The sequence below is a fragment of the Triturus cristatus genome, chromosome 7 (genome assembly GCF_964204655.1).
Source record: "Triturus cristatus chromosome 7, aTriCri1.1, whole genome shotgun sequence".
In the NCBI taxonomy this organism is placed as follows: domain Eukaryota; kingdom Metazoa; phylum Chordata; class Amphibia; order Caudata; family Salamandridae; genus Triturus; species Triturus cristatus.
In genome coordinates, this window is record NC_140590.1 from 1,177,708,379 (window position 1) to 1,177,724,573 (window position 16,195).

The following is a 16,195-nucleotide window of genomic DNA, read 5'->3' on the forward strand; positions in this document are numbered from 1 at the left end:
TTTCTTTAGAGTTGGTTTTTACTGACTGAATGGGATTATCTTTGTTCTCACGTTTTGTAATTATATCCACACATTTCAAAGAACGTTCAATCTGTTTGGCAATAGGTAAAACTTCATCAAGAGTGGGTTCATCATTTTGCCAAAGATCACTTCTGAACTTTCAACGTTACACCCCAGCATGAATTGGTCACTAATTCTTTCTTCCACACAGGCACCAAATTTGCACGAGGACGCTAACTTCCTAAGTGCGGTGATATAATTTTCAACTGATTCTCCTTCAATTTGTGTCCTTCTACCAAAGTGGTACCGTTCAAGAATGGTACTCACCTTAGGCAGATAATGCTTATCAAGTTTCACAATGCATATTTCATATTCATTTAAGGTTTGGTCGTCCACATCGGGTAGGTGATCAAATACCTCTTGTCCCTCAGACCGGAGGCAATGAAGAAGAAGAGCCGTCCGCCTCTCAGCGCTAAGATTGGTACCACAAACCTTTGCGTACCTCTCAAAAACCTTTTTCCACTTGTGCCATTTGATCGGGGGATCACCAGACGTGGATAGAAAGAATGGAGGAGTAGATACGTTCTGCATGTTAGTGACTTTTCTAAAGAAAAGATGTTAAATTATAAATGATTCCACATGTAACAAAACATGAAGTAAAATCTTAACAGTCAGTAAATAGGAATGAATGAAATGGTACCATAATGAGTTATGTCAGTAGAAACAGCAATGAGTTTGGCTGAAGGTATCTGAAGTAATATGCTTTGAAGTAATATGCAATATCAAAACGTTCCTTGTAATAAAATAAAAAAACTGTTAGGTTAGAATGCTCCTTGCCTGAAATAAAACACACTGTTAGAAATTCTCCTTGCTCCTAATAAGTAATAACCTGAAAATAAAATGTTAACTCAAACATATACCATTAAAATACCACTAGATGGCACTGTGGTAAAAGTTAGCGCATTCAGTTACTTGATTCGTCTCGACGTGAAGAAAGTTGAAAGAGTTCCTTCTCCGAATGTTCAGTCGGTAAAAAGCACTGAAGAAATTTCAAAGAAAGAAAAGAAAATAATAAACTTTAACAAAAGCCGGCGCACACACTGTCCAAGAATGAAATCTTTAGTTTCTCCATAAACGTGAGGAAAATAAATATGAACTCCACGCAGCGTTACGCACATAAGCTACGTTGCGTGACGTGACAAGATGACGACGGTGGTTGAGACAGATGAACTCAAATGCGATGACAATGAAACAAGGCGTGGAACCTTCGCGTGTCCTGAATGCAGGTAGGCTGAAACACGCGAATGGTTGAGAAATTGCAGTTGGAGTTTGAGCAATGCAACAGCATGCGCTTGTGGATTTAGAAAGATGCCAGGCCTCTCTCCTTAATGTAAACAAGAGGCAATAAATTCAAAGTGGCAAAACGGGCAGAGTGGATGGTATCTTTAAGCTTAGAAGAATTCCTTACAGTTTTCTTGCCCAATATCCAAAAACAGCTGAGAACCGATGTAAGATAGACTTAGGCAGTTACTTATAAACGCTGACAACTTGTGCAAAGGGCAGAGCAGACAACTTTCAAATACAGCTCCCAGTCTCCAAGTAAGAGAAAACACTTCCCCAGTTATTCAGTCTCTGAGCATGTCAATAGCAGAATAACAATCAAAACGCTGTGCAAGAGAAACTATGATAGCTCACTAATAATGAAATGTCCATGAGTTATCAAACGCTGCAGGGGCGGCATTAGGCATGTGCAAGCTGTGCACCTGCACAGGGCCGCCAAACCCCAGGGGCCGCCACGAGGAATCTGATACAATACATATGCAGGGATTTGGCGGCCTCCGGCTTCCAGGAGGTTGGGGGGTTAAGCCCTTTCGTTGGTGCAAAAAGTGCCTCCACCGCTGTATTCTGAGTGAGAGCATAGGGTACACCCACACCTGTCTCCTGCTGTGGCTGGAACCAACCTATAGTCCCGGTACTCGGAAATAAGTAGGGAGAAGAAGAGCATGCACAGGGCTTTAAGTTGGGCGAATCCTGCCGGTGGCGGTACTCCGCACTTCCCCCCCCCCCCCCCCCCCGACCATTATTCATCCCTTTAACTTTACAAGAAAACACTGATTTCTGACAATGTGTGCAAGAACCTTTAAGCTGATCCCAGTCAGTGACTCAGTCCCTGTTAAAGTTCGTTCGCTTTATGCAATGGTGAACTATGTGTGCACTTCTATTTCCTAAGAATATTTTCATATCTCAGATGGGTTTCAGTGATGTTGTTTTTCATGCAATGTACGAATCTTGCATAACCGCACTGCAAGCCCAGTCACCTCAAGATGTCTGAATGAGTTCAGGGTGTGGGTGATCGTTCATGACTGGGCATGATTGAGAACTGCAGGTGAGGCTGAAAGCAGTTCGGCATTCTGACAGGATCTCGTATCAAGGTGTTCTTACTAAATGCTCATCCAATCCTTGGCCTCTCTGCTGGGCGCAGAGAACAGCGATTCTATGGGAAAGTGCATGGGGGTATTCAGCTGTCAAAATAGGGACAGTGCCAATGAAAACGAAAATGCAGGGTGTGTGAGAGGGGATGTTGACGTGGAGGATATGAAAGGAAGTATGTGTAGGAGAGAGTGAAAGAGAGTGGTGCAGATGACTTGAAATATGTAGATGGGGAGACTACAGAAATATGAATGCAGCAAAGGGTGTAAGTGAATAACAGAGATGGAGCCTGCAGCAGGAAGTGATGTGACAGGAAGAAAGTGAGTTACCCCTTCATGTACATTGGATAAAAATCAGTGCTAACAAGCATTGGTACAGCTAATGGGTCTGGCCTGTTTTAGGTGTTTGTGTTAGCTGATGTATGATGTTTTTAGAAGCACTACCAGAAAACGCACATAAAGGCGCCGGAATACTTGTCAGGTGGCATGCAGCGTTCAGTTCACATTTAGGCCCCACCTATATTTGCATAGGCATGCGTTTTGCAAAGGTTTCCTCGTTACGCCTAAATGGCAATGCCACTTTTGGCGACCCCCCCATCTTTTCCATCCCACTAACAGCACTGACATGGGAGAGGTGGTCCCACAGAGGAAGCTTGTATGTTTTTTGGAGAGAGGCAAGGCTGGGAGAAGGAACGGGTTTGAAAGCCATAGGAGTACCACAGGTTAGTGATACAATACAAGCGACGATTATTCAGCACTCCATCTTCCCTCCTTCCTCTCACGTGCCACCTTTTCTGTTGCTTCCCTTTCCTTTTTCTTCTTCTTCTTCCCGCTTCCTTCTCCACTGCTGCACACTCACCCAGGACCACTGGAATGATGCGATGCTGCAGTTATGGTGTTTTTCTCATAATTAGTATTTTGCCACATATTTCATTAAAGGCCAGTGGACGTTTTATTAAAACACCTTCCTGAGCTCCGCCCGGACCCCCTCTTCCGGGGCCCCCTGCCTACGCTCCCTGCACAGGGCCACCATGAGTCTAGAGCCGCCCCTGAACGCTGTGAGAGCCTAGCAATGATAATTCACTCATTTTGATAAAGTCCATGAATTATCAACACTAAGGTAGAGCCCGCACCGAAATCTCCCAACCTCTATGAATTTTAAAATTGAGAGGTGAGATGTGCGGCGGATGCTCTAAAGTAGAAGCTCATTAAAGTGATAAATGGTACTCACATAAAGATGAATAATACCAGTCTTTTGATAATCCAGTCCAGAAAAGTCCTTAAATGTTGTTTGATGTTGGGATCACAATGGTGTTGCGTGAGTGTAGACCGCAGTTCGTCGCAGTGTAAAATTCAAGTTTCAATGAAGATGAGGAAACTCCAAAAGGTAAAAATTGTTGTGAGGTTTATTCCAGCAAAGTGATCCCATCAATCCAGCAAGAAATGTCAGGTGCAACTGACCATTAACAGCACTGGCATCACTACACCAGGTTCTATCACCATTGTGCACTTTCAAGCATAGGCAGCATGACTGCAATGTGAGCAACATTAAAGAAACTAGTGAATTTAGTAAAACAAAGTGAATGTAAAGATATTACAGTATACAACCTCAAGATGACACACATACTTACCTCCAATAACCCATTCCGCACACAGATTAACTTATGGCGACGTTACATAGATGGCATCCTTCTGCTGTGGAATGGCACATCTGACTCATTGGATTACTTTCTCGATTGGCTGAACCAATCTCAATCCCACTTGAAGTTCACATCAGACTACAGATCCAGCGATTTACCTTTCCTGGGCATCACCACTATCCATGCAGAGGACGGCATAATCGGTATCACCCTGTATCGCAAACACACTGAACATAATTCTTTACTACATTGCTCAAGCTACCACCCACGTGGCCTCAGGGATGGCCTACCATACGGCCAATTCTTACGCATCCGTAGGAATTGAAAATGGCGAAAAGACTACTTCAGGGAATCAGATATCCTCTACCACAAACTTGTTTCCAGAGGTTACCCATCACGTTTGGTCTCCCGTGCCCGCAAGAGAGGATGGTACTGCCATTGGGACCAACTCCTTAAACCACAACCCAAGAAAACAAATACCAGAATCCCCTTTGTGACTAAATTTAGCCCGTGCAGCAACCAAGTCAAAAAGATCATTACACGAAATTGAACCATTTGAGAACCCAAAAGGAATTGCAAGAACCCCCTCTCTTCTCTTACCAGCGAGGGGATAACCTGGCCAATCATCTTGTCCATGCCATCACTTGGCCCACCAAACCTGTACAACAGATCTACATCACTGTCACATGGGGTCTACCACCACTGATCGGACACTACAGATGTCAATCCTATATAGACAAAAAAAACGTACGGCTGACCAATGTTAAGCACACCAAATCCCAAATTAATACACAATTTCTTGATAGGTGCAAAAACACGTCCAGAGCAGGCCGTACTTGTGCTCTACTGGAAAACCAGATATACAAACTCTTTTACAAAAGAGACGGTGCACAAAAGGAAAAGTCTTTTCAAGTATTCCAATTGTTGTTCTTTTATTCTCATTCAACTCTCAGAAAAATCAGACTCAGCCAACGCGTTTCGTTCTTTACGAACTTCGTCAGGGCTGTGAAAGAATATAAATAAAAACATACATATGTATAAAACACATCAAGTACAACATAAAACACAACAAACTACATTACTAATAATACATATAAAAGTGACATTATTATATGCTTCCATACAAATAGTAGAAACACCACGGAGAACATACAAAATAAATTTCACATATACATATATTACACACAAATTTTATAAAAAATTCTTTTGGAACATATTAGTCAGATACATATACACAACAAGAGTTAAAACTATCACAAGAAACACATATATATCCTGCCTAGGTATGTACATTGTCCAATGTTCTAAATAGAAAACTCCATTTAATGTTTAAAAAAACCTAGGAACCTGATCTGCAAGTGGGTTAATTGATTTAAGATAAAGAAAAAGGTCTTTGTAGATACCAAATAACAATGATTAAAGTGACTACCACTCTAATAGAGGAAAAAAGGAGAAAGATCTTTTATTTATATGCCAATTCTTACCATAGATTGTTTCTAAGGAACGACCTCCACAAATTTCAAAAGTGGCCGGCTTCCAAGTGGTATGTTTGTTCATATAAAATTGTATATAACCTAGTAAGAATGAATTTTTTTTTTTTTTTTTTTTTTTAGAAAAGATTTCTGTTATAGCCTCATGTGGGCATGAAAGATCGTAATCAAATAGAAATGCGCGAATAACAAAGGCTTTTCATAAGAAAGCGAAAGGCACCTTACCTCTCCAAGTAGCTGAAAGGTGTTTGTATAAATGCGATCATAAGTGCGTCACCGGCTAATTCAAATATCAGTCGGACTCTTAGTTCAGTCCATATGTATCATAGGTAAAAATAGAACAACCCTGTTGTTGTATATTTAGGCCCAATGTACAGGCTCCATTTTTCTAGAAAAACAACACAAACGGAAAATGTCATGGATGTCCATTCTTAATCTTATTCTGTTTCACAAACATCCATTCTTTTTTTTTTTTTTTTATAAACCTTTATTCGTGCATCTTAAAAGAACAAATACGGGCCTACAACCGTCAGGCCGGCCACGATACAGTGAAGCACTGATACCCACATTATATCCCCCGTGCGTCAACGGTCAAGATTAACAACGAGTTATGAGTTACATACTGGAGATATCTTTGACACCCGGGGAAGGAGAGGTGAAGGTTAATTTTAAGTTTTTAAAATAATGTTATCAGGAAAAAAAAAAGTCAGTGAAGGATAAGAACAAAGGAGATTCGAGTCCGCAAGATAGCTTCACCACACGGGAGAGCAGCAACATCAGTAAAAACAACAATGGAAGTAAAATCTCAAGCAGTGAGGCGGTGCAGAGATATAACAGGATAGTCACATGAGCAAGTACGCACCCCTCCAGAGCCGCCCCCACTCGATCCACCCCACACCCGGACCCCGAATCGAAGCAAGTAGAGCGTAGAGACATAAAAGAAAAAAGGCCCATAGAACTAATTAAGAACAGAGTATTACCCCCCCACCCTACACCAATGCGGAGGCTACGGCCTGCCCCCCCCCCAGCATAGTGCCTGTCGCCCAATGAACCCGAAATATAGACAAGAGAGAAAGTAGGAATAGAGTAAAGAAATTAAGAAAACAGAAAAGAAGGTGGGGAGGAGCCCACGGGACACCAGAGCGCCCCGAACCATCAGCCAGTTACGGCCTCCACACACTGAGAGCCCAGTACGCCAAAAAACTGCATGCGAAGATACCATGTCACCACAATTTAAGCGAAGGAATACAAGTCGCGACGAGTGCGCACAAAACATACATACAATTCCAGTCCCAGGCCAGCCCGTCCATGAACCATGGCGATAGAAGTCAGTCTAGCCCTGGCCCGATCGCGGGCTTGGGATTAAACCAGCCCCTACATGAAGGCCCCGTGTCCCGAGCAGACAAAGACAAGATGGCCGCTTGTGAGAAGATGGTGAAGTAGGATCACGAAATGGCCGCCGACCATCTATTGAGGTCCCTCTTTGCACCACATAAAATCCAAACCTGGCAAGTAAAGTACAGGAGTTCCACAAAAAAGAAGCAGTAGGCCACCGCGGACGGTTCCTCGAAGCCGTTAGGTATCGCTCAGCAGGATACTCCTGCGGACGCGGTGAGGCAGGCAACAATGAAGCAGGCAGCCATGACCAGGGGGACAAAGTATCCGCAGTTGAGGTGGAGAGCGGTGGACCCTGGGTGTCGGGAACGCCGGATGAAGGCACCAGTGTAGCACAATCATACACCGCCGTTGCGTCCCCGCAAGAGGACAGAAGCACCGGGAGACCCACGTCCTGCGGATGACAAACAGAGCGCTCACGACCCGCAGCCGACAGTATGGGGTCAAACCGCTCCCTCAGTGCCTGCAGGCCAGCGCACACCTGTAGTTGAAAGTCCCGCAGGACAGCCAGAACGGAGCCGCATGTCAGCGGAAGCTGGGCCCCCACATCGGCAGCAATCCGGGACGGCACTGTGGAGCTGGTGTCCGGAAGAGGAAGGGCGAAGTGGGCAGCGGGCGAGACCGGAGTATCACCCCCCAGCCGCGAGCAGGCACTCACCGCCATGTTTTGCCGCTGTACGTTGCAATGGCCAGGGGGGGGGATCGTGGCAAGGAGTCAATTCCCCTCAGGTCTACGCCGCAACAGGGAAGGCCGACAGTCGCTTCTCTTCTCGCAGGTTCTCTTTGCCGCCGGCTAGGCAATAGGTGAAGGGGGTCAGCAGCCTCCCACAGCGAGGTCCTCAGAGCGGGGCAGAAGACCCGCCGCACCGGGGCCCACCCCACAGCTCCAGCCCGTCAGGCACAGGGTGCAGAAGGAGTCCGGCCGTCCCTCCCCGGGCTCATCCGGCAACGATCCGTGGTGCGAGGTGAGATCGGGACCGCGGGGCTCAGGTTAGCGCTAGCTGGAGCGTCCAGGGGGCCGGCAAAGGCCATAATGGCGCAGGGGTTCAGTGCAGAGGACAAAAGCACCCAGAACTCGGGCATCCGGGCGGGCTGAAACTCCGGGAAAGCGGCAGCGCGGTCAGCGCGTCTTCGCACACGTTGCACCTCGAGAATCGGCGAGGATGGGCATCAGGATAGTAGTCCGAGGCCACGGGCCGATGGAGCCGGGCGCTCAAGCGTCTGCTCCGGTCGCCATCTTGGCTCCTCCACAAACATCCATTCTTAATCACGTTTCCAGATGTAAACGTTCCAACCCAATATTGATGGATGCGACAGCTTATATCTCCCATTATATATTTGTCCGTAGCCCAAGATGCAATATTATCATATAGCAAATCTGTCAATTAGACACAATAGAGACCGAAACCAGGATTCCAAAGCTTTTCACGCAACGGTAATATACAACAAGTTGTGAACCGTAAGTATTCCCATTTTACATTGAACAGCTTTAAAAAGTTCCTACTTAGTTAAACTTAAAATGACGGAGCCGTCACGTAATATGCGCCATGAAAAACAAACGACCAACAAAATGTCTTTGTCAATTGACATTTAGTGGTCCTTGGTCGCCTTAAATCGTTTATAACCACAGGATAGTATTGAGGTGATGTCCACGATAGTACTATAAACAACGCCAAAATCAACCAGTTAACGTAGAAACATCCCTTTAATTCTCATCCCAAGCCCCAAAGAAATATCACGTCAGTATGTCACTTTCTCAACCCACCAAACGACTCTCGTCTTACCTTTCGAAACGGGCGCTTTCTCAGGTCACCGGCGAAACCATGCCCCATAGGTCAGACGTCTTAAGTAGGCCCAACCCACATGTCACGTGACGGATCACGGCAGTATTAAGATAGCTACTACAATATTAGAGCTGAATTTCCAACCTATGGGCGCCATTTTGGAATGGTGTACGGGTGTCAAGTATATAACATCTAATCCCAACTAAAACCGAGGTTCATCCGTATATATTGTTTATAAAAATATACGAAATTAGATTCTAATACCAAAAGTATGCACCCGTCACGTGACGGGTCGCGGAAGTATTTTGCTCGCTATTATAATACTTTGGCTGAATTTCCAACCTATGTGCGCCATTTTGGAATGGTGTACCGGTGTAATGTGTACAACGTCTAATCTCACATAGAAACGAGGCGCTTTCGTATATATCGTTTTTAAAATTACACGCAATTAGATTCTATTGCCAGAATAATGCATCCGTCTCTGTATATTTGGATACGTAATCAATAACCAATACGAAAGACCATAAAATATCAAAAAATAGGGGGGGCCGGGGGGGGGGGGGTGGCGGGGTCCCCAAATAACAAAGCGACACATTGAAATTACATACGGTTTGTGAAACTAGTAAGAATAATGGTACGTTGGTAATAACCAAGTAAACATAGCGTTCAAATCTAGGCTAAATACGAAGGCCATTTTTTTCCCTCTATTAGAGTGGTAGTCACTTTAATCATTGTTATTTGGTATCTACAAAGACCTTTTTCTTTATCTTAAATCAATTAACCCACTTGCAGATCAGGTTCCTAGGTTTTTTTAAACATTAAATGGAGTTTTCTATTTAGAACATTGGACAATGTACATACCTAGGCAGGATATATATGTGTTTCTTGTGATAGTTTTAACTCTTGTTGTGTATATGTATCTGACTAATATGTTCCAAAAGAATTTTTTATAAAATTTGTGTGTAATATATGTATATGTGAAATTTATTTTGTATGTTCTCCGTGGTGTTTCTACTATTTGTATGGAAGCTTATAATAATGTCACTTTTATATGTATTATTAGTAATGTAGTTTGTTGTGTTTTATGTTGTACTTGATGTGTTTTATACATATGTATGTTTTTATTTATATTCTTTCACAGTCCTGACGAAGTTCGTAAAGAACGAAACGCGTTGGCTGAGTCTGATTTTTCTGAGAGTTGAATGAGAATAAAAGAACAACAATTGGAATACTTGAAAAGACTTTTCCTTTGGTGCACCGTCTCTTTTGTAAAAGAGATGTCAATCCTGCATTGCTTGTGAGCTCAAATCTAATACCAAAGATTTAAGGCCAATAACAAAACCTACACACTCAAAACATTCCCCAACTGCCGGTCCCCAAACGTTATTTATGCAATTCGATGCCCTTGTGATCTTATTTACATCAGCCAGACTACCCAAACGGTCAAACAGAGAATAATACAACACAAAAGCAGGATTCACTGCAAAGTCTTGACTGCCCCCTTGGTGACACACTTCCTTGAAAAAAGTCACAGCAAAGTAGTAAACTGGCAAGTGATCGACCAACTGTTGCTACCCATCAGGGGTGGTAACCTCCAAACCTTACTAAACAGAAGTGAATGTAAATGGATAACACGATGCAATTCAGTGGAACAAGGACTGAACACCATCGATGAATGGAACAGTACAGTACAAATATGATACCCAGTTCTACCCTCTCACTCTGTCTTTGTACTACCTCTATCGCTTCTGCATCCAGTGAATGGATACACCCTGCTGCCCCCTCACCACCTAGATACCCTGCCCCTGATACGTCCAGACACTTAACCTAGCGACCCCTCCAGTAATGTGTCAATACTGTCACTGCTTTTTCATGACACACCATTCCTAAACCATGATATCTTGTTGTTCCCTTGGCTTTAACATGACCTTGTCAAATTGTTTTTGAATCTACAATTTTTCTCTATGTGTTCAAAATGATCATCTACACTGAAACCTATACCAGTGATAATGATCTGTCAATTGTTTTTACTGCACTATATTCATATCAATCACTCCGTCGGTAATCCTCAATTGCACTAATTCGTTTTATAACACAGTTCTGCATTCCTTGTCATGCCTGTTTTTAATCATCACGATCTGTTCCCACATTTCAAGAGTCAGCTTGATATCGATGTAATTAGTAGTACTTTTTCTCTTTCCATTTTCCTTCCTGCCCTGCACGTCTCTCTCGCACGCACTGCGCTATGCCCAGGCATCCCTAACTACACCCCTCCCTTCAGTGACATCACCTATCCCAGTCATGGTCACATGATACGCTGACGTTCCGAACGCGGAAACACAGCGTTTACTTAACCCGCCTACAGCCGTCTTTGCTCCGAGACACCGGCTGACACCGCACATGTCTGCGCTGCACTCGGCGCTCATCCTGACCATCGATTAACTCGAGCCTTCATCTGGGTTCTTCAGCACGGTAAGCCAGCACCTCCGATACTATCCCACTTCGGGTCAAGCACATTTCTCTCCTCATACCGGTAATTGCTCTTGAGGCCGCTGGCTACTCACACATGCCCCCCTCCTTTTTCCTATCCCGGTAACCCTTGCTGGACCGTCGCAGTGGATCGGGGATCCGGCCCTGCCAACCGTGCTATCCAGGACCTCTCTGATAGCCACTAGACCATTTGTTAAACAAGATTTTGAACTTATATGTTCATTCGGAACAGTGCATACTACAATCAGGTCCTCACCCTGTATCCCATTTTAGTTTAACCAGTGTGTGACGTCAACACATACCAGTAGCATCGCACCCGTGGTTTAGAAAATGTATATTAGACATACAGAACAATTGAGTGCACCCTCACCACCAACTTATAGCATTATTTCCTTTGACACAAGGGGGTAGCACCACCAGATAAATTAACAAATGTCATCATGTCATCATTTGATACTATTACCAATATTACGGATAACAGAGCATCTACTCTCACATATACCAATGAGCAAGCATCAGAAATATATGAATTAATACAAGAAGTCAAACTAATAGATACGCACGGGGGTCCACTGTCCAACAACTTAAACAACTAGAATACCTAACATGCAGACAACTTAACCAAAGACTCCATGCCTCTACTTTAGTTCAATATCATCGAGCTAAAAGAATACCAGGGTGATTACGTCTGTCAATCCGTCCAATGTTGTTTAGGTTTCACCTTAATCCCAAGTTTATGGACAAATGGTTTTCTATATTGAACAAATGTTCTCTAGATCTAATATTATTAATAATTGAAGAACTATCAAGAACGATTAGAGAACTTGATGAAGAAATTTTCAACTTAAAACATGAACTGGAGAAAAGAATGATAACCGAAACATGGTCAGCAACTCTGGCAGAATTAATCCAAAAATTGGAACGATACAGTCAGGAATTACAGGAAGGAAAAATCTCAAAATACCGTAGAGACACCATTGATTATAAATTGAATGAAGTCTACACTTGGGCAGAAATTTACGCGAGAAGACGCTTCAATAACAAAAATCCCAATACCTCTTCTGAAGGAAAGCGTGGCTACAGACTTGGATACATCAATAAACCGCCCACCAGTTTCCAAAACCTCATTATCAACAGCGGGACCAACCACCACACCACTATCATCAGGTGAGTCACAAATTCCTTCAACTTCAAGAGTTCCTTTTTTGTCTCAGGTTCCGGACCAGGGACAACCACCGTCATCAAGCTGAATACCACCAACAGACACCGTTCAAAAACCAGGAGAGGACAAGGCGGGCAAAACTTTAAGAAGTGGAAGGAGCATAGTTTAACCATCAACATTTAGTCCACAGTTTTGTCTACTCAACAAATAAGAACATTGAATAAGGGCATGTCATTCGTACCCACTACCACTACCACAAGATTAGACACGGATATTACTGTTTTTAAATTTATGAGAAAACTACGCTTACGTCACTACTTCACGAATATAATGCAACAAATTCAGACCCAAAAGCAATTATCAGGCTCCTGTTTCACACAAAATACTGGATACATTTGAAAATATAGTGAAACATGATTGCGCTAAATTAAATTATGATAAACCCACAACAAGCAATTTAACAGAACATGAAAGAAGGACTATTCGATCAATAGCTAACAACAATGCATTAACACTAAAACCAGCGGACAAGGGTGGCGCTCTGGTCGTCATGGATACTTCTTACTATATAAAAAAAAGTCAATGATCATGTAATGGACATTTCAACATACCTTCCCCTGGATAATGATCTAACTATTACTTTACAAAGGATGTTACAAGAATTTTTGGATAAAGCTGAAGAAACTGGTATCATCAACTCACAATTAAAATCCTACCTTACAACATGCAATCCCAGGAGACCCAAAATTTACATGATACCAAAGATACATAAACACCCAACTGATCCTCCATTTCGCCCAATTGTTTCCGGCTGTGGGTCAATCTTTGATCCTCTAGGAATGTTTCTTGACCATTCTTTTCAAAATTTTGTTCAAAGATGGTGTACATACACCAAAGACACCACAGATTTTTCGAAAAAACTCAAGATGATCGCCCCTTTCTTCCGAGAGGCCTGGATACTTTGCACAATTGATGTGACTGCACTCTACACCTCTATAGCTCACACAGAAGGAATAGAAGTCACGGAATGGGCTCTTTCGCAAATGGATTTAAAAGAAGATTTCAGTGTATTTCTACTTAAACTCTTGTTTTTTTGCCTTCACAACAGTTATTTCTCATGGCAAGACAACCATTTTTTTGGACAACTCACAGGTACATCTATGGGTTTTTCTGGTGCCCCGACATATGCCAATATCTTTATGTCAAAATTTGAAAATGATTTCATACTTACTGATGAGAATTGGACCAAAGGATTGGTACAATATAGCAGATACATAGACAATATATTTTTAATATGGTCACAACCATTGACAACATTGTCATCGAGAAAGCCATCAACAGCCAACTCACCACATTCATCGAAGAGCACAACATCCTCGACTCCTCCCAATCCGGCTTCAGAAAAAACCACAGTACGGAAACCGCCCTCCTCGCCGCAACAGACGACATCCGTACCTTACTGGACAAAGGAGAAACAGCAGCCCTCATCCTCCTCGACCTCTGAGCGGCGTTCGACACAGTCTCTCACTGCACCCTAATACGCAGACTCCACGACGCAGGGATCCAAGACAAGGCCCTCGACTGGATCCGCTCCTTCCTCTCTGGCAGAACGCAGCGGGTCAGACTACCCCCTTTCCTCTCAGACCCTACACCTACCACCTGCGAAGTCCCCCAGGGGTCCACCCTCAACCCTACGCTCTTCAACATCCACATGGCTCCGCTCGCCCCCATCGTCAGAACCTACGGACTTAACATTGTGTCATACGCAGACGACACCCAACTCATCCTCTCCCTATCCAATGACCCCAACACCACCAGAGACAACTTTCGAGAAGGCATGGAAGCCATCACCAAATGGATGAAAAACAGCTGCCTGCAACTAAACACCAACAAAACGGAAGTACTCATCCCAGACGCCTGGAATGACACCTGGTGGCCCCCCGCCCTCGGAAGCCCGCCTACCCCCACGGACCACGCACGCTACTTGGGATTCATCCTGGACTCAGAGCTCAAAATGGACCGCCAGATCAACTCCGTCTCGTCCTCCTGCTTCCACACCCTCCGCCTCCTACTTAAGATCTTCAAATGGATCACCCTCGAACACAGAAAGACCGTCACTCACGCCCTGGTCACCCGCAGGCTCGACTACGGCAATGCACTCTATGCCGGAATAAACAAAAACCTCACCCGCAAGCTACAGAACATCCAAAACGCCGCCGCAAGACTGGTCCTCAACCTGCCAAGACACTGCCACATCTCCCAGCACCTGCGAACACTCCACTGGCTCCCCATTGAAGCTAGAGTCACCTTCAAGATGCGAACCCACGCTCACAAGGCTCTCCACGACACCGGGCAAGCATACCTGAACAGCCGACTCAAATTCCACGCACCCCAAAGGACCCTACGATCAGCCCAGCTCTCCTACGCAGTGGTCCCCTGCACCAGAAAGACCAGATCGGGAGGTCGCTCATTCTCCTTCCTTGCGGCCAGAGCCTGGACGACCTTCCGCTTCACCTCAGACAGATAACATACTCCCCATCGTCGCAAGAAACCTCAAAACCTGGCTCTTCGACAGACCCCCCTCCTTGATGGACTGGAACCTGTGAACACCCCCACATCCCCAGCGCCTTGAGCGCCTTACGGGTGAGTAGTCGCGCTTAACAAACACCTAATTTGATTTGATTTGATTTGGCAACATTGGAGAATTTAATTGATCAACTCAACACAAGGAACCCTGGAATCCAATTCACTCACACCGTCAGCTACAAACAAGTTAACTTTTTGGATTTTTTAATCAAGAAGGATCAGACCAAACATAAATCAGTTACAGAGATTTTCATGAAATCCACAGATAGAAACAGTACTCTACAATTTACTAGCTTCCATCCCAGACGCCTCATCCTTAATTTACCTTATTCACAATTCTTAAGGATTAAACGCATCTGCTCTGAACCAGAGAAAGCAACAATGAAAATTGAACAATACAAACAACGATTTGAACAAAGAGGATATCCCACCGAAGTCATAGACAAGAGTATCATGAGGCTCCAAAACATAGGTTGGAAATCGTTAATTGACGGAAATATCAAAATTCAAACAACTACACCCACTTTTGTATCTAAGTATTCCACTTGCTCGAACCAAATCAAAAAAATCATCAATAAAAGATGGGAGCTGCTACAGAATGAACCTGATTTCAATGGAATATTCAAGGAAAAACCTACATTTTCCTATACTCGAGGCAGGAATTTACAAGAATTGATCAAAATACCAGACAGATCTCCCACTAAACAAATTTTAAAGGGCACAACCAGGTGCAATAATTGAACGCACTGCAATAACATAACTTTGGGTAATATACTCACACATCCCATTACAGGCAAGAATATCACACTGAAACACACATCTGACTGCAACACCACCAATATAATTTACTGCTTGAAATGTCCATGCGGTAAGGCATACATAGGCAAAACGGAACGTAAGTTCAAAGTTCGCTTGACAGAACATAAAAGTACCATACGCACTGGCAGTAAAACCTCAAGTGTAGCCGTTCATTGGGCAGAAGAGAAACACAGTATATCCCAGCTTAGAGCTCAAATAATTGAGGTAGTCCCCAAACATGATGGAGTTGATAATAACAAAAAATTATTACAAAGAGAAAAATTTGGATCGATTTTCTACAAGCTTTATCCACTAGGGGACTCAATGACAAAATGGAGATGATTTGTTTTCTGTGATTCGATTATACACATTATCCTTCAAAACTGTATGGTGTACACAATATTCTCTATTATTAAGTCAA

At 43.6% G+C, this 16,195-nt stretch overlaps 1 long non-coding RNA gene across 1 annotated transcript in view; it reads left to right on the top strand.

Annotated features, from left to right (window-relative positions):
* Window positions 1-1,204: 1,204 nt before the first annotated feature.
* The window catches only part of LOC146811382 (uncharacterized), a 133,457-nt gene continuing 118,466 nt past the window's right edge, over window positions 1,205-16,195 (top strand). Inside the window, exon 1 of the long non-coding RNA XR_014966722.1 lies at window positions 1,205-1,286. This is a non-coding gene — a long non-coding RNA (uncharacterized LOC146811382). The remainder of the gene's footprint in view (window positions 1,287-16,195) is intronic.